This window comes from Ovis aries, chromosome 10, assembly GCF_016772045.2.
Source record: "Ovis aries strain OAR_USU_Benz2616 breed Rambouillet chromosome 10, ARS-UI_Ramb_v3.0, whole genome shotgun sequence".
NCBI lineage: Eukaryota > Metazoa > Chordata > Mammalia > Artiodactyla > Bovidae > Ovis > Ovis aries.
In genome coordinates, this window is record NC_056063.1 from 55,963,027 (window position 1) to 55,987,969 (window position 24,943).

Below are 24,943 nucleotides of genomic sequence, written 5' to 3' on the forward strand. Positions count from 1 at the left end.
GAAAAAACGTCGATTATAATATTAGCATTAAGTGAGAAATTATAAATTATACTTAGGGATTTTGACCTTTATGTATAATACATTTATATTTCTTAATTTTGTTGAAGAGATTATTCATTTGTAATAAAACACTTGTAATGAAAGTTATGTTTACAGGAAGATAATAATGAAATTCAATTTGCAGTAGAATTAGGTCATGGCAGGCTTCTTTTGTATTTCTATTTCTTTTTAAATTTCTTTTCCTTTGTATTTCCTTTATTAATGACAATGCTGTAATAGCACAAATAAACCCATCTTTGTGCTGTATGAGTAAACTTATACACTTTGTAAATATACAGATATCTTGGCTGATACAAGTGTGAGTTTAGCAGTGGGTGTGGTTTCCATATAAATGATTCTTCCATTTATGGCTGATACTCATACCCAACCTGTTTTGATGTAATATTTCTTTACTTTCAGCATTTAAGCTTCGAGCATGTGATACATGACTGGATGGAATTTCTGGAGAACTGTATTAACATGTTCCAAAGAGCTGAATCCTGAGGTTAGTACCATGTCAGAAAATTTGAGAATTTGCACAGTAATTATAGTATGGTTCATAAATGGTCTTATAATTTGCAAGTGAATTACATTATAAATATATTTAAAATAATATAAAACACTCAGTTCTGTAGATGAATCATTTCTTATTAAGTCACAGCCTTTTGTTTCACTCAAGATGCTCAGGAATTGCTGAGTTAACTGGCCTTTGAACCTTCTGGTGTCCTCCTTCAGCCTCACAGCTCCTCCCCTTGGCCCCATGGACTCTGGTCACAGTAGGGGCGGGGAGATAGCGAGTGTAGACTGAAAGTGCTCTGTGCAGACTTGCTTTCTGGCCTCCTGCTCAGCTGCCAGTCTCACAGCTTGCCCTGAGAAGGGACTTCCTGTGCAGTCATTTACACTCACTATCACACTAAGCGCTCTTTGTCACTCAGCCTTTGAGACAGAAGGGGGCGAGATAACGCATCTAGACCGCTCCTGTTGACTTTGTAGATAAAGTCAAGGGCTGGAGTCAAGAACCCAGGGTCTTATCCTCCTCACTTTGCAACTGTCTTGCCTTGTGACATTGAGCCAGGCTTTGGACCTCCCCATTCCTCCCTTTTCCTCTTCTATCCAATGAGAATCAGTGCGAGATGTTCTCTTATTTATCAGGAAGGTGTGGTTGTTGAAGGAATCTCTAAATGCTTGAAGCCCCTAGCAAAAGGAAAACAAAATCAGATAAAATGACCTCTTCTTCTGCTTTTTTGGGGGTGGGTGGGGGGGAGATGGAAAGGAAGCTGCAGCTGGTTAATTACTCCCTACTCCCAGAAGTAATTCATTCTATCATCTTGTAGATAGGGGATTTTCCTCCTACCCTTGTCAGTTTTTACCTCATCCTTATCTTTTGCTCTTTTTATCTCTCTCTCTCTCTCTCTCTCTTCCTGTCTGTTTCTCCCTTTTCCTCTACCCCTGCAATGTTTCTTTCATAGCAATGTGCTGTGAGATCAAGGTGTGTAGAAATCAGCAAAGCTGAAGAGCATCTCTAAAAGGCTCTGTTCAATGTGGGTGAGCGAAGACACTGAGGAAATAGGAGGGCATCCTGAGTTGACTGGATGGGAAGGGACAGTAAGGGGATGCTTTTGTGAATATATTGGACTTAGAAAGGTAAGCCTTTAGAGACAGTTACCAGGTGGAAGATGGGTCTCTGGGGCCTTGGACCACATATTTAGAGGTTGTCTCAAAGAGATGGGATTGGAAAGGGTTGGAACCTATAGTGAAATTCAAGGATTCTCTCAGCAGGATAGGATGGAGGGGCTGTTCTGACCGCAGCCATAGCTTCATCCTTTTCCCTTTTCAGTAAATTGTACAACTGCATAGACTGTGGCTTTAAGTCAAAAGGGATTTCATCTCCTACTTCAAATTAGAGTGTGTGAAGTATCATGAATTTTAAAGCATGCATTTTAATACTTTTAACTTGGTTCAGTGGGTAAAGAATTTGCCTGCAGTATAAGAGACAGGAGACACGGGTTTGATCCCTGGGCCAGGAAGATCTCCTGGAGAAGGAAATGGCAACTCACTTCAGATTTCTTGCCTGGGAAATTCCATGGACAGAAGAGTCTAGAGGTCTATGGGTCCAGTCCAATGGGTCCAGTCAAATAGGTTACAAAGGGTCAGACATGACAGAATGACTAAGCACGCACATTTTTAAAACATTTAGTGGTTGAGTTTTATTGCTATTGTTTTCATTTTATTCTGAGAAGAGCTTGGTAATATAAATTACAAGCCAAACATTAATTCACTTAGCATTCCTCATGGCCTTTTAAGAAGGGTGCTATATATTCTGGCTTGCTTATTGAATTTTCCACATCTATACATCGATTCATATGTGTTTTGATTTTTTTCACTCCAAGGGCAGCAATATCATTTTGGTGGTGTATGTTTTTGATCTTATATACATACATGGTTTTTATATGGCCTGACATTGTGTTTGTTACTTCTTATTGTATCTATTGTATATTCTAAAATATATTATTCTATTTTGCTACCTATAGATAGGCTTTTTTAGGGTGACTCTCCTCATTAAAAAAAACAAAAAGACTACTACATGGGGGACATAAATAAATATATATATATAATGTAGTATATGTACATAAATATATATTTAAAATATACAAATTTATATATTTTACTTGTTTTAATAAGAAGGATATGAAAAGATATAATCAGTCTGTCTATAATACACAGGATCTGAAGGGGAGGCAGGATCTTATTAACTTTAAAAAAATACATTTATTTATTTTTAATTGGAGGATAATTGCTTTACAATATTGTGTTGGTTTCTGCCATTCATCAACATGAATCAGCCATAGGTATACATATGTCCTCTCCCTCTTGAACCTCCCTCTCACCTCCCACCCCATTTCAGCTCTCTATTTTGTCACACAGCAACAGATTTGAGCTCCCTGCATCATATAGTAAAATCCCACTGGTTATCTCTTTTACACAGGGTAATGATTATGTTTCAGTAAGGAACTTATTAACTTGCTAAACTTTTTTTCTGCTGTTTCACTTTGTACAACAAATATGTGTTGCTTTTAAAAAATTATTGTATTGCTTTCTTAAAACATTAATGAAAAAAGTTTCACTACTGATTTAATATAAACACCTAAAGACAAAATTTAATAGTCACTGATAATATTTGTGTTTTACAAGGTTTTTGCCAATCTTGTTAAAATGTCGAAAAATCTGCAAGGAAAATAGTCTCTTTTGTTTTGAGAGCACACACATACACAAGGCAATGGTTGGCGCTCCCCCTGCTGGTTTCCCCGTAAGAATTAGCCAGCCAACTTGGGAGAGTGAAAAGATAACAATGAAAACTATGTTGATTCTTTGATCTTTAAGCACCCTTTCCACATATGAGCTTTATCCTAGATTGGCTGGCAGCAAGTGTTAAAGCAGTTTGTGAAAATGGGTTCTTTCCTGATATTTAACAGTGATACTGAAGTTGGGCTAGATAATTCAATTTCTCCTTTTTCATATCATATAGTAAGATATAAAACGCAATTATTCCTAATTTATTGGGACTTTTTGAGTGGGGATTAATTTTATACAACTAACTCTAGTAGTCAGTTGATGGAACATCTTTACATTAGTAAGCAAAAGTGATGGGAGGAGTGACATTATCACGGGCCATTTTTATTCTGAGCTTCCTTGGTGGCTCAGACATAAGCATGTTAAATTTTATTTATTTATTTATTTATTTTTGGCTGCGCTGGGTCTTCCTTGCTGTGTGCAGGCTTACTCTATTTGCGGCAAGCGGGGTTTACTCTCTAGCTGGGGTGTGTAGGCCTTTCGTTGTGGTGGTTTCTCTTGTTGTGGAGCACAGGCTTTACCTAAATGCATGGGCTTCAGTAGTTGCTGCTCACTGGCTCTAGAGAGTGAGCTCAGTAGCTGTGGCACACCAGCTTACCCGTGGCATGTGAAATCTTCCTGGACCAGGGATCGAACCCAGCTCTCCTGCATTAGCAGGTAGATTCTTATCCACTGGACCACCAGGGAAGTCCATGAGCCATTTTAAAAATTAAATACCTTGTTATATCATTACTGTAATTATAAATTCTTATATAAAAGATATTTGAAATTTTCTTGGTTTAGTTAGTATTGATAGCTAAACTATAAGATTCTTAGAATTCATTGAATTCATCAGTTTTTTTTTGGGGGGGGGGTCCTGACTTTCATGGATCAGAATATGTTGAATTATATATACTATTCATTTATCAAATATTAGTATAAAATCATTTCTAAATCTTTTATTGTCTTCTGTATTATATATATAATATGGTATTCTATGTCTTAAAGGGGTTTAATGTGAAGATTCTGTCTGTACATATTCAACTCTTTTTTACTAGCTTTTGCCTTTAGGTAGATGTCGGCTATAGTATTAACTGATAGAATATATGAAACTGTTTCCCTTAGGGATATAGGCATTTAATAGGGAGTTCTGGTGAATCTATGAACTTTCAAAGGAAGCATTTTAAATGGAAGGTTTCATGGAGAGGGCTTTTGTAGGAGGATAAAGTAGATTGGAGAAGCGTCGCCTCTGGACAGGCCCGTGGGAAAGAAATGGAGAATTTAGAGAACTCCAAGCAATAGACAGAAGAGCCTGGCAGTCTGTAGTTCATGGGGTCCTAAGGATTCGGACACTACTGAGCGACTTTCACTTTTCAAGCAATAGGCAATAAAGAATGTGGGAGGTGCTATTTAGTGGGGAAGAACAGGCGTTGCATTTCCTTATAACAGAACTGCTTTCCTTTTTTTAAAAAAAAACTTTTTACATTATGTTGGAGTGTAGCCATTTAACAATGCTGTGAGAGTTTCAGGTGGACAGCAAAGGGACCCAGCCATACATATTTTGTATCCATTCTCCCCCAAACTCCCCTCCCATCCGTGCTGCCACATAGCTTTGCAAAGAGTTTCCTGTGCTATACAGTAGGACTTCCATTTTAAATATATCATTGGATATCCATTTTAAATATAGCAGTGTGTATTGCTCTCCTTTTTAAAAAGTCATTCCCTTTGTGAAGGGTGCTCAGGGAATGGTGAAGGAGAAAGGAAATAATAGGGCAGAAAACCAGGTCTCATAAATCAACTTTACCCGTCACTGAATGAGCCATATACCATAGTCAGATCATTCCAACAGCATGGAGAACACAAGGCAGAGATTTAGGCAAGTGACAATGTTGGCGACAGGAAGTTTCATGTAGCTGAGATCAGCCAGAGCTACTGGAGTTTAGGCCTGGGAATTCTGGGCTCTGGAAAGAGTACGGAGGGTGATGAGTGTTGGGGTTCTGGTCATACTGAGGGCATCCGCATACATCCTGTAGGACCCCAGCGCTGGAGAACCTGGAGTACCAGGCAGTGCATTATAGCAAAGACAAGACTCAGTTCCTGCTGCTGGACTCTGAGTTCAGGAGGATTCTTGGCAGGATCCCTGTTCTGGATCATGGGCTATGAGCAGTTAGGGTCAAGGCTGATTTGATACTGATCCCAGTGTACTAGCAAATTCCTTCATCCTGAGTCTGGAGAGGGTTTGTATATGAGTGCATGTTCAGTTAAGACCTACAAGCCACACAGATGATGGCCCAAATCTGGAATTTTAGGAGATGTTATTGGAAGGGAGGTTATGTCCCTTGCATCTCAAACCATGATATATGGGCTAATGCACTTAGCCTACTTAAAAAGTCACTGTGCATTAGAGGTTAGAGATTAAAGAAAGAACACCCTTGCTTCGAATTTTTTAAACAGCTTTATTGAGGTATAAGGGCTTTCCTGGTGGCTCAGTGGGAAAGAATCCACCTGCAATGCAGGAAACATGGGAGACTTGGGTTTGATCCAGACCTGGGTTTGATCCCTGGGTAGGGAAGATCCCCTGGAAGACAGCATGGCAATCCACCGCAGTGTTCTAGCCTATAGAGGAGCTTGGCAGGCTATACTTCATGGGGTCACAAAGAGTCGGACACAACTGAAGTGACTTAACATGCATTTATGTATTGAGGTATAAATTCAGATACTATACAATCCACCCTTTTAAAGTGTACAGTTAATGAGTTTGAGTATATTACATAACTTCTTCGAATTGTGGAATAATACATACAATATAAAATTTGCAATTTTCACCATTTCTTTTTTATCACAATAGTAAAAGATGTTTATCAGTTTTCACAATAAATAGCCAGACAAAAAATAAAAGATAATTTCAGTTGCAGACTATAATGAAAACATGATTAACCTAACAATATAAAATAATTACACACAATTTGGGGGATTAAGCAGAGTGATGTGGTAAATGGAAGTGCATACATGCATATGCTCTCATCTACATAGCCAGTCTATGTCTTATGGTTGATGCATTTAATCTATTTACATTTAAGATAATTATCCATATGTATGATCCTGCTGTGGAGAAGGGAATGTCAACACATTCCAGCATTCCTGCCTAGAGAATTCCATGGACAGAGGATCCTGGCTGGCTACAGTGTGCATGGGGTCACAAAGAGTCAGACACCACTGAATGACTAACACACGCTCTCTCTCTCCCCCTGCCGCCCCAACTGGGACTTCCTAGGAGGCACTAGTGGTAAAGACCCTGGCTGCCGATGCAGGAGACTTAAGAGATGCAGGTTCGATCCCTGGGTGGGGCCGTTCCCCTGGAGGAGGGCATGGCAACCCATTCCAGTATTCTTGCCAGGAGAATCCCATGGACAGAGGAGGCTGGTGGACTACAGTCTACAAGGTCACACAGGGTTGGACATGACTGAAGCAACTTAACATGTATGCACGCATGATCCTATTGCCAGTTTCTAATTATTTTGGCTTTATTTTGTGTAGGTCTTTTCCTTCTCTTGTGTTTCCTGCCTAAAGAAGTTCCTTTAGCATTTGTTGTAAAGCTGTTTTGGTGATTTTGAATTCTTTTTACTTTTGCTTGTCTGAGAAGCTTTTGATTTCTCCATCAAATTTGAATGAACATTTATATTTACCATTAGTCCCACATAATTGTTCTCTAATTTTTTATGTATTTATTTTTAGTTCTGTGTCTTCAGGTGATATATTTTAAATTTCTTATATGCAGGACTGTTTTTTCAGATCTTTTGCATTACCCTAAGAACTTTAACTTGATTTTACCCAGATTCTTCTAAATGACAGAGATGTTAGGACTTAGTTTGTTTTTTCCAATATGCTCTATAGAGCAAATCCCCTGAGTTTCTACATGAGAGTATGGGAGGGAAAGGAGCTTTGATTTTACATATTTGGGTTTTGTATGGTATTTCCCTTGAAGAATGAATTGCCCTGAAAAACTTCAAATACTATGAGTATGTTTTGCTGATGATAATCGACCCAATATTTAGAAACAACTGAATGTATAAAACTTTTCATTGAAAGTCTGCTGCTGCTGCTGCTAAGTCACTTCAGTCGTGTCTGACTCTGTGTGACCCTGTAGACGGCAGCCTGCCAGGCTCCTCCGTCCATGGGATTCTCCAGGCAAGAACACTGGAGTGGGTTGCCATTTCCTTCTCCACATTGAAAGTCTAAATTAGATTATTTATGAATGGACTTCTTTATTGATATATACTTTATGTATTACTAGTCCTGAATGAATCAACTTAAAATTATATGTGTTTCTTTTTCTTGTTTTGTTCATGATAGTGGTTTTATTTATTTATTTATTTATTTAATTTTTATTTTTACTTTATTTTACTTTGCAATACTGTATTGGTTTTGCCATACATTGATATGAATCCACCACGGGTGTACATGCGTTCCCAAACATGAACCCCCCTCCCACCTCCCTCCCCATAACATCTCTCTAGGTCATCCCTGTGCATCAGCCCCAAGCATCCTGTATCCTGCATCAGACATAGACTGGCAATTCGTTTCTTACATGATAGTATACATGTTTCAATGCCATTCTCCCAAATCATCCCACCATGGTGGTTTTAAAAGCCATGGTTTTTACTGTTGGAAGAACTTTTAGTCTAAGAGTACTCATGTGTTCATAAACCTTATAGTCTAGGAGAAGCAATCTGGAAAGAGAAAACTCTTTTTATACCCCAGGAGTTCCCCAGCAAATAGATATGTACTTAAATGGAAGTGCATTTTTTCCACCCTTGGACTGACCACATAAAATTTGACACAGCCAAGGCATTGATCTAAACGAAGCTAGGATGCATACAAGAGCTGGTAGATTTATTTTAGGTCCTTTTTAGCCAAAGCTACTTTTTTGCTTTATTTATATTATCAGAATCTTCTTTGCTTTTCATTCTCTTCTGATCAGAGAGGTAGACTTCTTTAGACCTACCTTCTCTGTTAACAGTAGCCATTAGTCACATGTGGCTGAAATGTCCTGAATACAAGCTAGATTTCAGTGACTTAGTATGGAGGAAAAAAAAATTGATGGTGAACTAGCTCATTTGCATATTTTTGTATTATACATTAAAATGACAACAGTGGTTAAATAAACATTATTGAAATTAATTTCTTTTCATTAATTTCTGTTTCCTTTTACTTTTTACCACTGAAAAATATTAATTTACATATATGGCTCCCATTTCTGTTGATGGAAACTCCTGTAGACCAATAGTTCGTAACCTTTTTTGAATAATGATGCATTTCTTTGATACTCTGATAAAAGCTCAATAGATCGGAGAGAGATAGATACTGTCAATTCTGTTACAGCCAACAGATGTGTCCCTAAGACTTGCCTTACTGTGCAAAATCATGTCATAGAAGCCACAGGGCTGGCACTGGAGTAGACTTTCAACAGTTTCATCAGTGACCTGTGAAGAAACATAGTAAACATGGTAGCATGGTTCTGTCCATGGCGAGTGGTTAAGAAATATGCCAGTATTACAATAAATACGGTGCTTGACCCTGAAAATGTCTCATTTGTCTGTAGGGGTGGAGCTCTACAACTGCCCACCTCCAATGCCTGCCTTGTTCCTCTGGCCTCCACTGTCTGTGTCAGAGGATGAGAACTTGTTAGGAAAGCAGAAAAAGACTGAGAGAAAGAGAAGGAGAAAAATAACAGAGAACAGACAGGAAAAACACAAAAGAGGCTGAGAGGAAAGAAGGGGAAAAATGAAAGAGAAGGGAGGGCATGAGGCTGATTGCCAGTCAGCGGGGTTGTGGCGTGTGATTGGGAGGTTACCTGAACTCAGATGGAATGTTGGAAGAGCACAAGGAGAAAGTTGGGAAGTGAAAGTGAAAGTCGCTCAGTCCTGTTGGGCTCTTTACGACCCCATACAGTCCATGGAATTCTCCAGGCCAGAATATTGGAGTGGGTAGCCATTCCCTTCTCCAGGGGATCTTCTCAACCCAGGGGTGGAACCCAGGTCTCCCGCATTGCAGGTGAATTCTTTACCAGCTGAGATATCAGGGAAGCCAGGAGAGAGTTGGAACAGTAAAGTCAACAGCAAAGGTAGAGTTCATTGTTCGGAAGAAATGTGCGCATGCGTGCCTTTTGTTGACTTGCACAAAGCTCAGTTCAGCTAGGTGCAGTTTTCTGTGTTGGCCTAGAGATGAAATTGGCACAAATACAAAATTAGCGCTGTGCTACAGACTTCTCTAATTTGTCAGTCACGTTGGAACAAATTCACGTTTTCAAAATAAGCGTTCTAGCAGAACTGATTGTAGAAACATACACCAGGATAGATTGTGACACACAGCTCATGTTTGCAACCTGCAGACTGGAGGAGTGTCAGGGCATGTCAGGCATGAGGAAGCAAAGGTGAAATGTCAGCAATAGGTTCTTTCAAGATGTTATAGTACCTTACATAGTTATAAGGGATTATAAGAAGGGAGTATTGAGCAGTTTGTGGAGACCCCAGTGGAATGTAGAGAGTGAATGCATTTATGGGGTTGGATTCTTGAGGGTAGAAGATGTTGAACTTGAGGAGCAGAGAAGGTAGATTCCCATTGCATACCAACTGAGAATGCTGTATTTACACAGCCTTTCTAATCTATGATAGAATTGTCCAGGAAAATCTATTTGCGAATAGAACTCTCAGGGGCAGGAAATGAATGCTTGGTGAGAGGAAAATTCCAAGAGTTAGTAGGAAAAGAGAGCAGATATTGACTTAATAGTCTGCTTCTATTTATCTTGGGCTTTAGTTATAATCCACAGAACTTGGTTCCTGTGACTTTACAGAAATAGGTCTAAGAATCTGTCAAGGGAAAGTGAACTGAGATCTTCAAGTCACTAGGAGTAGTGAAGTAACTTTGAAAATTAAATCAAACCATTGAAGTAGTTGCCCATTAAACATGTTAATACTAATGATGGTGATGATGATGATAATAAGCTAGTATTCATTGGGCTTTAAGTGTAGCTGGGAACCTACTATATGTTTCATGTGGATGATTTTACTTACTGCTCATATTAAAAAAATTTTTTTTAATTTAGTTTTTAATTGAAGGATAATTGCTTTACAGAATTTTATTTGTTTCTGCCAAATATCAACATGAATTGCTCATAACATTTTGAGAAAGGATTTTTACCTTTCTTATCTATTTCTTTTTACAGATAGAAGTGACTATGCCAACATCACACTGGTAGCAAGTAGCTGAGTTGGAGGAGCTTGAAGGCAGGCAGCCTAAACCGTGTTTGCATGAAAGACTCTGGTCTTATTAGTGATCTTGCTGGGGACTTTCCTTTTCTACTGTTGTATATTCTTGTTGTTCAGTTGCAAAGTCGTGTCTGACTCTGCGACCCCATGAACTGCGGTATACCAGGTCTCCTCGTCCTTCACTATCTCCAGAGTTTGCTCAAACTCGTGTTCATTCAGTCAATGATGCCATCCAACCTGTTCATTCTTTGTTGCCCCCTTCTCCTCTTGCCCTCAATCTTTCCCAGCGTCAGGGTCTTTTCCAGAGTCAGCTCTTTGCATCAGGTGGTCAAAGTGTGGGAGCTCAACTTCAGCATCAATTCTTCCAACGATGTTTGGGGTTGATTTCCTTTAGGATTGTCTGGTTTGCTCTCCTTACTGTCTGAGGGACTCTGGTATTGTTTAAATTTGTGTAATGAAATGCTATTACTTAGGTTATTTTTAAAATGGAAGGAAAATATACATATACAGGTTTAAAAAAGGAAGCATAGAAAAAATAAATAAAAACAATTAAAAAAACTGAAATCAAGTTTAAAATTCACATCCAACATACTATAATACATATATTTGCGTAGCATGACTTGAAAATGTTACTTGATACACATGTGCAGGGGTTTTTCCTTCCATGTATAGGCTCCTTGGGGAGTTTCCATTGCTACTGGATGTATATAGGATTGCCAACTGTATATCATAGTAACAGTGGGTGATATAATCAATTTTAAATTGCTGTTCAGTTTTATCCAAGGCATATTTAACATTCAGCTTTAAATGTTAACAAATGTCATTCATTATTTTTAAGAAATAGGTAGAATTAGTCATTTTTCGCAGGTTCAGTTAAATTTTCTTGTGTGATGATGCAGGGATAGTATGCTATACAGAAAGCAACACATTATTGTAAAAGCCTAAACTGCACATTTGTTCAAATTATTTTCCATTTGCTTTCTTTCTTTTTTTTTTTTTGCTCTAGATTCTAATTTATAAGAAGGGTATGTATAGTAAGGCATTTTGTATTTAAGCTAAATCTATTTTTAAATGAAATTTTTTTTTCTGTAAGTAACAATGGGCACAACCAGATTTTATTCTCTCTGCTTTATGACGGGAATACGATCTGTTTTCTCTATTATCTTTCCAGATACTTGGTTCTTATTAGTGGATTAGAAATGACACATTTTAGAAAGAAAAATAGGGACTTCCTTAGTGGTCTTGGACTGCAGGAACATGGGTTTGATCCCTGGTCAAGGGAACTCACATCCCATGTGCCACTCAAGATGGCCAAAAAAGGGAAAGGAAAGTTGTTACCAAACCAGACCTAGGTCTGCTTACCTGCAGTAAAGCAAATATACTGACACTGGGTTGTGGTGAAACAAAGAGTAGTGTTTATTGCAGGTTGCGAAGCAAGGAATGCAGGCAGCTAGTGCTTAAAAGGCCCCAACTCCTGGAGGCTTTCAGGGAAAGATTTTTAAAGACAGGGTGAGGGAGATGGGATTTGGGGGGTTTGTTATCAGCTTGTGAACATTCTGATTGGTTGGTGGTGACGTGATCAGGAGTCACTATCATCAACCTGCTAGCTCCAACCCATCTAGGGTCCACAGGCTTGTGGGCAGCATATAGTTAACTTCTTGCTCCTGGTGGGGGTTTCAGTATCTGCAAAACAGCTCTAAGGTCATGGCTCAGAATATTATCTAGAGCCCTTGAAAGTGAAAGTTAGTCACACAGTTGTGTCCGATTTTTTGTGACCCCATGAACTATAGCCCACCAGGCTCCTCTGCCCATGGGATTTCCCCAGGCAGGAATACTGGAGAGGGTTGCCATTCCCTTCTCCAGGGGATCTTCCTGACCCAGGGATCAAGCCTAGGTCTCCTGCACTACAGCCAGATTCTTTACCCTTACGTGTATGTGTGTGTTAGTCGCTCAGTTGTGTCTGACTCTGTGACCCCATGGACACAAAATATCTTTAAATTTGTGCAATGAAATGCTATTACTTAGATTATTTAAGGTTATAGCCTGCCAGGCTCCTCTGTCAATGGAATTTTCCAGGCGAAGATACTGGAATGTGTTGCCATTTCCTTTTCCAGGGGATTTTCGCAACCTAGGGATTGAACCCAGGTCTCCTGCATTGCAGAGCCCTTGAGGAGGAATTAAAGATCTTTGACTTTGTTTAATGGCTAAAGTATTATTATTTTGTCTTATTCATTTTCTTTCTACATGTTTTTCCCCCCTTCTCTGATTAAATTTAATATATGGGACTCAGGGAAGTCCTAGGAGGCTAAAGTTTCTCTATGGACAATGGGCAGGTGGAGTACATGGTGGGGAGTGGGGAGTTGGTTCTGGGAAGGCCCCATAGGGTCCTGCTCAGTTATAGTAGAAGACCATTCCCTACCCCTTGTAATCCCTACTTTCAGATGTTCCATGATTTGGGAGATGTCATTTTGTCTGTTCACATTTTTTTTTTTTTTTTTTTCTGTGTGTGAAAGGAAATAAGCATATACATTTGAGGATGAGATTTTTCTAAAGAACTCTTTTTTCTTTTTTTTTTTTTTAGAGTTGCAGTAGGAGCATATTTTCTCCTATTATTGGATAAATACCTAGTGAGGTGAGCTTTCCTGGTAGCTCAGCTGGTAAAGAATCCGCCTGCAATGCAGGAAATCCTGGTTTGATTCCTGGGTGGGGAAGATTCCCTGGAGAAGGGATAGGCTACCCACTCCAGTATTCTTGGGCTTTCCTAGTGGCTCAGATGGTAAAGAATCTACCTGCAATGTGGGAGACCTGGGTTTGATCCCTGGATTGGGAAGATCCCTTGGAGGAGGGCATGTCAACCCACTCCAGTATTCTTGCCTGGAAAATCCACATGGACAGAGGAGCCTTGTGGGTTCAGTCCATGGGATCTTGAAGAGTTGGACATGACTGAGTGACTAAGCACAGCACACATCTGCTGAGGTGCTCTCTCTCTCTCCCTCCAATTCCTCTTCTGACTTTCCTGAAGAAGAACCATGTACTTAAGACTAACTTTGCTCTCCACATCACCTTACCTGGTTCACCCAAACATCTTGGCTGCACTTCCCAGAGAGATGGAATGTCTGGGACTGCTGGTGGGGGGTTGGGGGCTGCTGTCAGGGATAGCTGCCCTCCAGCACTTGTCACCACATAGTTCTCCTATGACTTCTCAAGTGGTGTAACTAAGCAGATCCTGCCAGCAGTCTTGTCTGGGGGGCCAAAGGAGAGAGAGGAGGGTGAGGAGATTCTCCTTCACCAGCTAGAGATACCTTCATGCACTGTGGGCCTAAAGAGAATTTAGTTCATTCCCTAGTAAGGTGGAGGAAAAATAAGAATGATGGGTGGGGCTGATTTTTTAATAAAGGAATATGATTTTTTAATAAAGTCATATCTTAAGGTTGCTCACTTGGCGAAGAATCTGCCTACTGTACAGAAGACCCAGGTTCGATCCCTGGGTCCAGAAGATCCCCCAGAGAAGGGAATGGCTACCCTTTCTAGTATTCTTGCCTGGAGAATTCCATGGACAGAGGAGCCTGGCAGCTACAGTCCATGAAGTAGCGAGAACCGGACACAACTTAGCAACTAACCACCACCATGCTTTTCTGAAACCTATGATACTGATAATTTGTAATAAAGGTTTGAGTCCTAGTGCAACAAAGTTGATGCCCATGTATTTGTGGTATCAGGAAAGTAGATACTAGGCTGGCAGTTTCCCTTTGAATCTGGGAAAAAGCATTTCTCTCAGGGGCTGAGTCCTCTTTCCAGGCCTGATTATGAATGGAAGCATTGCTTGGCTGCCCTGGCAATATCCACTGGGCTTGTCCAGGGGACCAGGAACATGGTGCATGATGGAACTCTTCCCTTGACTAGGGAGAGCAAGCTGCTGATGGCATTGAGGGCTGATTTTCCTCTCTGACCTCTGTTCCTCATCTCCCTCCTGCCCTCTCTGCCTCTCCCACAGGCTCCAGTACAAGCTTACACTTAGGAGAAGTGCCCCAGGTCAGGGGCAGGCAGAGAGCAACACACTTGTGCTTGGCAGAGTGAAGCCCTACAAATCCCAGCAAGTGTGCTTACAAGTCAACTCTCGTCCCTGTAACAATTGGCTGGGGAGGAGACTGAGGTTTCTACTTTCTTCAATATCTAAGTAATTTTCCCTATCTATCTTTTGGAAACAGGCTTTAAGCATGTAGTAATGACTCTAGATCGTTCTTCCACCACCCCAGAGACCTGGAACGGAAGGATTAGGGGGAAATGATTTTCCAATTCAACTTCTATGTTCTTTGCTGCTGCTGCTGCTAAGTTGCTTCAGTCATGTCCGACTCTTAGTGATGCCATGGACTGCAGCCTACCAGGCTCCTTCGTCCATGGGATTTTCCAGGTGAGAGTACTGGAGTGGGTTGCCATTGCCTTCTCCTCCTGTGTGCTTTAGAGAACATCAAAAGCCAATGTGCTAATTTAAAGGCATCTGTCATATCAAGATAGGTAAAAGAGAAGAAAGGGGCTTTCCCAGTGGCTCAGTGATAAAGAATCTGCTAGCAATGCAGGAGCCACAGGAGATGTGGGTTCAGTCCCTCAGTGGGGAAGATCCCCTGGAGAAAGAAATGACAACCCACTCCAATATTCCTGCCTGGAGAATCCTGTGGACAGAGGAGCCTGGAGGGCTACAGTCCATACAGTCGCAAAGAGTTGGCCATGACTGAAGCAACTTAGCAAACACACATGCAATGTAGAAGAAGTCAGTGAGTCTTGGGGTACTTATTAAATATTTCATCCTACTTCTTAACTGTTAAATAAAGCACACAGATGAAGCAGAAGAATGTGAGTTTCTGAGTCTCAGTGTTGTGGAAGATGCAGCTGGTAGCAGACCCTTTGGTATGTGGGCTTTTTTAGGGTAGTGTAAGATAAAGGTTGAGTGAACTCCAGGAGTTGGTAATGGACAGGGAGGACTGGCGTGCTGTGATTCATAGGGTCGCAAAGAGTCAGACACAACTGAGTGACTGAACTGAACTGATCTGAAGATAAACGTGATGGACAGGGAGGCTTGGTGTGCTGCAGTTCATGGGATTGCAAAGAGTTGGACATGACTGAGCCACTGAACTGAAGATAAAACTTAATTTTTCTACTCTACTCTCAATACTTCTGACACCACCAGCGATACGGATTTTCCCATACCAAGTAATTCTCCAGTTCTCAGTGCACACTGACTGAGTGGCTTATAATCTCCGTAGACACTGACTGAATATCTTATAAATTTAACTTTTGATGCTGACACTATCTACCTGGACATAGCATCAGATCATGCAAGTCAAGGGCTCAATTCCACAGGACTACCTCCACCCCAGATGTCAGCCGCCAAGCCCAGATTGCCACCTATACTTCTGACCAAGTGCCACCTATACTTCTGATGATTTGCTAGAATCATTCACAGAACCCAGGGAAGTTTTTCCTTACGTTTGATGGTTTACTTTAAAAGGATGCAACTCAGAAAACAGCTATATGGGAGAAGTGCATAGGACTAGGTGTGGGGCAAAGGGGTGTGGAGCTTCCATGCCCACTTAGGGTGTGCCACGTTTCCAGCACCTTCATCTACTCACTCATCTAGAAGCGTATTAAATCTTGCTGTTCCTGAGTTTTTATAGAGCTTAATCTCCAGCCTGCCACACCCCCATCTTTGGGGTAGAAAGCTGAGTTTTTCCGGACGGGGAGGGTGCCAATCATATCAGCTTGTTGTCCACATCTCTGTCGTGTCTACTTTGTGTCTCTATCTTCAGTCACACACATTGAAGTGTTTTTCTGTACCTAAAGAAAGTATTTGAAGGCCTAATAGAAAGGAGACTGATTTGGTCATTTAGAAACCTCTATAGAAATCACATCTCAAGCCTAGAAAAGGTGAATTGCATTGTTCAACCATGACCTCAAAAAAAAACCCATCCTACATGAGGGGCTAGGAGGTCCAGCCCTCCCTAATGTGGGAAATGAATTAGTTTACTAGTTCTACTGTTGCAAAATACCATGGAATGGGTGGCTTACGGGAGGTGGTGAAGGGCAGGGAAGCCTGGCATGCTGCAGTCCATGGGGTTGCAAAGAGTCAGACACTGTTAGCAACTGAACAACCACAAGGCGGCTGACACAGTTTTTTCTCACGTTTCCAGAGGCTGGAAGTCCAAGATCAAAGTGTTAACAAGGTTAATCTCCCCTGAGGCCTCTCTCTTTGCTTTGAGGGTGGCCACCTTCTTGCTGTGGTTTCATATGATATTTCTTCCATGTGTGTGTAATACACTCTTAGACGTACATGTCCCTGGTGTCTCTCAATGTGTCCTAATCTCTTCTGATAAGGACTCTAATCATACTGGATTATAGCCCCTCCCCCCCCCCCCCCCCCCCCCCCCCCCCCCTCCCCCCCTCCCCCCCACCCTATCCCCCTTCCCCCCCTGTCGCCATGGGAAATTAACTCATTTCAACTTAACTGCCTCTCTAAAGGCCTTGTCTCCAAATACAGTCATGTTCTGAGGTACTGGGTCCAGGACTTCATGTGAATTTGAGGAAACACAGTTCAGCCCATAGCAGGAATAATTTCTCTTTGTTCCTCTTTTAGAAGCCCAAACAATAGTTGACCTAGACCTGGGCTTCTCTTTTGAAAGGCAAGATAGTGCTCATGGAAGGAGCATGGGCTGTGAAGCTAGGCTGTTAACAGTGTGAATCCTGATTTAATCACTTACTCCTTTTTCAGCTTGGACTCTGAGTCAAGTTCAGTTTTCCCATTTGTAAGATCTGTGTAATATCTGCTTGTGGATTAAATGGGATAACCTGTGTGAAGTGCCCAGGGCAACGATGTAGGCGGCAAGCTTAGTTCTGTTTCTTCCCCTTCAAAAATAGGTAAAGGTTTCTCTTATTTTCAGTGGAAGACATTCCACTCCGCTCCTCTGTTGGGATTCAGTACCTTCAGAATACTATTTTCATGTGTGCCATGTGAACCCACTGAGGCTTCTATGGGTTGGGCTGGGGATTGATAAGCATTGAGAGCCCTTTATTTTAGGGAATGGTATTCAGTTTGGGAATAGAAAAATAAGGTATCAAGGGCTAGTGTTTGCTGACAGTGGACACAAGAGTTTGGTATGGAATTAGGACCCAACTAAATGATTACTGAATAAACAGCAAAGCTAGTCACTAGGATGGAGCAAGCATTGCTGGGGGTTGAGGAACAGCAACAGCTCAGTGGGTTTCAAAGAAAACTACATTTGGGGCCACAAGGCAACTCTCAACTTGAACCTATTGGTGGATCTAGGACTTAGGCCATATTGCTAAGTAGAATGGCAAGATTTTCACTTGTAATTATAAGCCTTTAGAATTTGTTATCAGGCTTCTCCCAGGTGGCACTAGTGGTAAAGAACCTGCCAATGCAGGAGACATGAAAGATGAGAATTTGATCCCTGAGTTGGGAAGATCCCCTAGAGGAGACCTTCTAGAGGAGATCCCCTAGAGTAGATCACTGGAGAGGCAACCCACTCCAGTATTCTTGCCTGCAGAATCCCATGGACAGAAGAGCCTGGTGGACTACAGTCCATGGAGTTGCAAAGTACTGGATATGACTGAAGCACCTTAGCATACATGCACAGAATTTGTCATCAGAGCAAGGCTGGGAGAGGTAGGAGCTGAACAGGGACCTTCTACTTCAGGGCAACTAGTAAGGCATTTTCTGAGCATTATTATTGCTCACACACTTTGCTCATTGATCTCATCATAGAAATAATATATTAGACAGTTTATAAGTTATAGTTCATCACCGTGTTGCTTTTTTTTTTTTTTAAATTCCAATCACTTCTCCAAAAGATTTCTGGTGATACATTTTTTTTTTCTATCATAATACTCAACAGTGGAGCTGGTTAAATAAAGAGTAAAGAAGTAGAATTAAAAGAGAAAAACAAAACAAAACAAAAAAGAAGTAGAGAAGTCAAACACACTGTCTGCTGGTGATTTTCCACTACTTAAGAGAAAATGTCACTTTTCTCCCAAACAACCCAATCCTTACTCTTATCACCAATGTACATAACGTGATTGATATTGCATATCTGCTACATAAACATTGCTTTAATATTTTTCATTACTTTTGCCCAAATGACCCTGAGTAAATGTAGTATCTGGCATAAGGTGCTGGAATTGTGGCACTGTTTCAAAGCCAGTGGCTTTGTTGCACAACATGGAACTCTTAGAACTTTGGCATCAGCTGGATTTTTTTTTTTTTCCTTAAAAAAATTTCATTGGCGATTTCACCTTTATTATCCATGAAGCTCTATGGCCTAGTAATCAGACACTAAAGGCTAAAGGGAAGCAAACAAATGATATACTTTTAACTCCTTAATGGGGCAATGATATAAAAAATGTATATGTGACTAGTGTCCAGTAGTTGGTGAAGTATTTTCACACACACACATACACATATACACACTACATTTTGGGGAGAAATAGGAATTCATTTTGCCAGGAATAAAGCTTACCTTTTAACAAAAGAGGGAAATGCTATACCCTCATTATCTTTCTGTAAATATTCTCATATTCACTGATATTAATGTTTGGAGAGAATTTTAGCACATTTTTTAAACCCTCCAAGTCATAGTTGTATTTTTATTCAACAAAGGTGTGCTATCTGCACACTTGTTACTAAGTCAAGCAAATTTCAAAGATGTTTATATTTCTATGGAGCTGAAATACACATTTTTTTTGTTTTAGTGGAAAATTAAATGGAAGGAAGTGTTTTGATCTCATCCTTTACAGTTTTATTTGAAATAACTGTTATATGCAAAAATAAGCAAATGAGACATAATCAAAAGTATAAATTTTGAACAGCACAGTAAAACAATTAACAGACTGAAAAGACAACCTATGGACTGGGAAACAATTACAAACAATGGGACTGACAAGGGCTTAGTTTCTGAAATATATGAATGGCTTATACAACTCAATAGCAACAAAAAAAGACAACCCAATCAAAAAATGAGCAGAAGACTTAAACAGACGTTTTTCAAGAGAAGACATACAGATGACCAATAGGCACAAGAAAAGATGCTCAACATTACTAATTATTAGAGAAATGCAAATCAAAACTACACCGAGGTATCATTTCACACTAGTCTGTGGCGTGTGCATGCTCAGTCATGTCTGACTCTCTTTGACCCTTTGGACTGTAGCCCACAAGGCTCCTCTGTCCAGGGGATTTTTCAAGCAAGAATATTGTAATGGGTTGCTATCTCATCCTCCAGGAGATCCTTCCCACCCTGGGACTGAACCTGTGTTTCCTGTGTCTACTGCATTGCAGGCAGATTCTTTACCTGCTGAGTCATCAGGGAAGCCCCCCCCCCCCCCCCCCCCCCCCCCCCCACTAGTCAGAATTGAAAAACCTTTGAATACTAAATGCTTGGAGAAGGCATGGAGAAAAGGGAACCCTCCTACACCATTGGTGGGAATGTAAGCTGGTGCAGCCACTACAATGAAAACAGGACGAAGGGTCCTCCAGAAAATATGAAAACCAGAAAATATGAAAATGCTAAGTTGAAAAGAACGTCCCAAAGTTCATCGCAGCACTATTTACAACAGCCAAGATAAAGAAGCAACCCAAGTGTCCACCAACATACAAATGAATAAAAAAGATGTCGTATGTATGTCTGTGTGTGTTTGTAATGCAATATCACTCGGCCATAAAAAGCCATATAATGCCATTTGCAGCAACATGGATAGACCCAGAGATTATCATATTAAGTGAGGTAAGACAGACAAATATCATATGATGTCATTTATATATGGAATCTAAAATATAATACAAATGAAATCATTTTCAAAACGGAAACAGACTCAGGCATAGAAAACAGACATGGTTACCAAACAGAAAAGAAAGTATTGGGGGAGGACAGTGTAAATTAGGAGCTTGGGATTAGCAGATACAAACTACTATATGCAAAACAGACAACAAGGTTCTGTTGTATAGCACAGGAAACTATATTTGATATCCTGTAATCAACTGTAATGGAAAAGAATTTGAAGAATAATATATATATATATAAATATATATATATAAACTGAATCACTTTGGTATATACTAGAAACTAACATATTATAAATCAACTATGAAGTGAAGTGAAGTCGCTCAGTCATATCCAACTCTTTGCAACCCCATGGACTGTAGCCTACCAGGATTCTCCGTCCATAGGATTTTCCAGGCAAGAATACTGGAGTGGGTTGCCACTTCCTTCTCCAGGGGATCTTCCCAACCCAGGGATTGAACCTGGGTCTCCTGCACTGTAGGCAGACACTTTACTGTCTGAGCCACCAAATAAAATAACTGTTGTATCACCTCGCTCTGTCAAAAAGACATGAGTTATATATTGAATGATCCTAGCTCACTTTCTTTTCTTGGCCATGTTGTGAGCTTTGCGGGACTTTAGTTCCCCAATCAGAGATTTAACCCAGGCTCCAGCAATGAAATTGTAGAGCCCTAACCACTGGACCACCAAGGAATTCCCAACCCTAGATCATTTAAACCAGTTGACAGAATTTTCTACGTCTGTAAAGTGTTTTATGACAATTACGTCAAATAATAAAGTTTTGAAATAAAAGCTTGAATTATTTAAAGATATCTCTTTAATATTAATCTATAATGCTCATTATGCAATCATCAATTCTGTGAAACAAAGCAAAACCTCACACTAACCATATTTTAAACAGGTTGGGCATACATTTCCATAACTGAAAAGCTAAACAGAATCACACAAACACATTGAAAGTAAGTGACAGTTATTTTTTATCTCAGTCATCCTCATCACCGTCACCATTATTCATCATTTTTTAAAAAGTCCTGTTGAACAGAATTCTTCCAAAGAAGTGTTCTCCTTATAAAAATATCCCCAATCCAGTTTTCTTCATGCACAGAGGCAAAATTATTTGTCACCACTTTAATTAGATTGACTGAGAAGAGTTTGAATAAGAGAGAATGCACAAACTAATCCAGCAGGACCAGACTATGACTAAGGAGTTTCACTACCTGGCTTCTATCTCTGAGTTTCCACTTGAAAGTTGAGCTCTTATACAAATGAACTTACTTGCACCAACAGAAAGACTCACAGACTTAGAGAATGAACTTACGCTGGCTGGGTGCTTGGGTTGAGTGGGGGAAGGATGGAGGGAACGTATTGTTAAGGGAGTTTGGGATGCGTATGTACACACTGCTGTATTTAATATGGATAAACAACAAGGACCTACTGTACAGTACATGGAAATCTGTTCAATGTTGTGTGACACCCTGGATTGAAGAGGAATTTGTGGGAAGAATGGATACATGTATATATATATATATGGGTGAATTCTTTCACTGTTCACCTGAAACCATCACAACATGTTTATTAATTGGCTATACCCCAGTACAAAATAGAAGTTTAAAAAAAGAAAGCCATAATGGACACTCAAAAAAAAAAAAAACCACCATAAATTACATGGCTGACTCCCTTTCTATAGCAAGCTCTGAATAAATATGATCTCATTAAAAAAGTAAGTTGTCTGATCCTAGAGAAGTCATTTTACCCCCCATATCTACCCTTAGGGCCTTGGTTTTTCCATCTATAAAATGGAGATAATGCTTCGTTCTATATACTTCATAACATCCTTCTAGGATCAAATGACATCAGGCTTGCAAACTGTTTTCAGTATTTTCAAGTGTTATGAAAATATAAGTGGTTATGTTATTTTTTGAGTAGAGGTGCAAAGCTTGGTGGATTTGCTCAGAAAGCCCAAATCCAAGTTACTAGCTAGGAGTTCTTTGCACATATAAATGGACCTTTTTTCTGAATCTCTAAAAAGGGCATAAAAATATTTACTTCACATATATTATGTACAGGTATACAATATATAAAGTTGCTTTCAAATCCAAAGTTGTCAGTTATCTTTTTATTCATTTATTTTTAAATTAATTTTTATTGGAGTTCAGTTGCTTTACAATGTTATTCCAGTTTCTGCTGTACAGCAAAGCAAATCAGCCACATGTATACACATGTCCCTTCCCTTTTTGATTTCCTTCTCATTTAGGTCACCACAGAGCATTGAGTAGAGTTCCCTGTGGTATACAGTAGGTGGTCATAGTCATCTATTTTATACATAGTATGGCTACTGTATGTACATCTACCCCGATCTCCCAATTCATCTTGCTTCCCCCCTTTTCCCCTTGGCATACATAGGTTTGTTCTCTACATCTGTGTTTTTATTTCTGCTTTGCAAATAAGATCATCTATACCATTTTTCTAGATTTCATATATATGTGTTAATGTACCATATTTGTTTTTCTGTTTCTGATTGATTTCACTCTGTATGACAGTCTCTAGGTCCATCTACATCTCCACCAATTTCATTCCTTTTTATGGTTGAGTAATATTCCATTGTATATATGTACCACATCTTTATCCATTCCTCAAAATAGTTATCTTCATGTTTGGAAGATTGTTGCAAGCATCATCATTAATGCAGTTAGCTGTAGCAAGAGACAATTTGTGTAAGAAGTAATATACAAATTGTTACAGTGTTTTTTAAACTGTAACAGTGAAAAAAGAAAAAAATAACTTTGTAAAATGCCACATCTTTTCGAATATGTTAAATCCACTTGCTGACAGTGGCTGAACTTCTCTATAAAATCAGCCAGCAGTGAGGTTGGTCTTGAAACATCATCAGTGTAGGACTTTGCCTGATAGTGAGCAAATGCCCATAGTCCTTATCTAGGGGGCTAGAGGGAGAGACTTTCTAATTGGGAGATTACCAACTGCCTTTGCTGCTGCTAATAGACCCTCTGTTGAAAGCCAGGCAGAAGGGTCTAGGATTTCTCTGTATGAAAGAGACAAATCTGGCTCATCAAGAGATGATATAGAAAACAATAAATAGATAAATGAAAATCCTTAACATTTTTTTTTAAAAGACTGAAACAGACTTTAAAAACATGAATGAAAGTGACTTATAGGAAATAGAATATGCAGTTGTTGATAAAAATCCAGAGTGGTTTCTAAATCTAATTATTTGTATATCATTTCATACATCGCTTATCGATGTTTGATACTGGTAAATCATTGCTAATATTGCTTTTGATATGGTGACATGGGAAGGGAACATAGGCCAGACATGCTGGAGCAGCTCCCCATACTTGCACTGATTTCAGACAGAGTTACAAAAGCTTCAGTGCTTTCCTGACTGTTTAGCTTTCCTCAGAAAGTAATTCTCATAGCTCTCAAGTTCTGTAATCTTCCTACTTCAAATCTTTAAATGAATTTTGTGGCCAGCAACCAGCCTACTTGGCTTTTAGTATGTTTTAATAAATGTTGTGCTGTTTGGCAACAGAAAGCAGGCAAAAAGTCAGAAGATCCTCAACTAGATAGCCTTTTATGGCTGTGAAAATAACACCGCGATTGCCTTTTTTTCCCATTTTCAGTGCTGTTTCTGATAAGAATAACTAAAGTAAGAGCAAGAACTAAAGGATTCAGAGTTCTGTAGAGAACAAACTAGTGATTCCAGTGGGGAAAAGGAAGGGGCAAGATAAGGGTAGGGGCTTAAGGGGAACAAACTACAATGTATAAAAGAAATAAGCTACAGGGATATATGGTACAGCCCAGGGAACACAGCCGGTATTTTGTAATAACTATAAATGGAATATAAACCTCCAAAAATTGTGAATCACTACATTGTACACTTGAAACTTGTATAATATTGTGGTGGTTCAGTTGCTCAATCCTGTCCGACTCCTTGCCTCCTTGCTACCCCATGAGCTATAGCTTGCCAGGCTTCTCTGTCCATGGGATTTTCCAGGCAAGAACACTGGAGTGGGTTGCCATTTCCTTCTCCAGGGGAACTTCCCAACCCAGGTATCAAAACCGGGTCTCCTACATTGCAGGTGGATTCTTTACCGATTGAACCACCTTATACATCCAGTATATCTTGATGAAAACAATTTTAATTCAGGGGAATTCTATCTGGGCAGAAGACCTAAATGCAGATGAGGTGTCTGGGGAGCCAGTCATAGCAGTCTCCCCACTTTCTTGCCATAATTCAGCCAATGCGGTATGTCTCAGTGCTCCACGAGGGCACCACATCTGACGTTCTGTGTTACCTCTTCTACAGGATTACCTTCAGGACAGATCAGCAGATGTGATGGCTGAAGAACAAGCACTTTATTTCCTGGTGTTTTGAACTCCCCCAAGAAGAGTGACATATATGAATGAATAAATAACAATAAATGCCAGACAGTATTGATA

At 39.9% G+C, this 24,943-nt stretch overlaps 1 long non-coding RNA gene across 1 annotated transcript; it reads left to right on the top strand.

Annotated features, from left to right (window-relative positions):
- The first annotated feature begins 194 nt into the window (after nt 1-194).
- LOC132657264 (uncharacterized) lies at nt 195-24,943 on the top strand. Its single transcript, XR_009595148.1, has 2 exons — nt 195-544; nt 24,810-24,943. It is a non-coding gene; the product is annotated as an uncharacterized LOC132657264 (long non-coding RNA).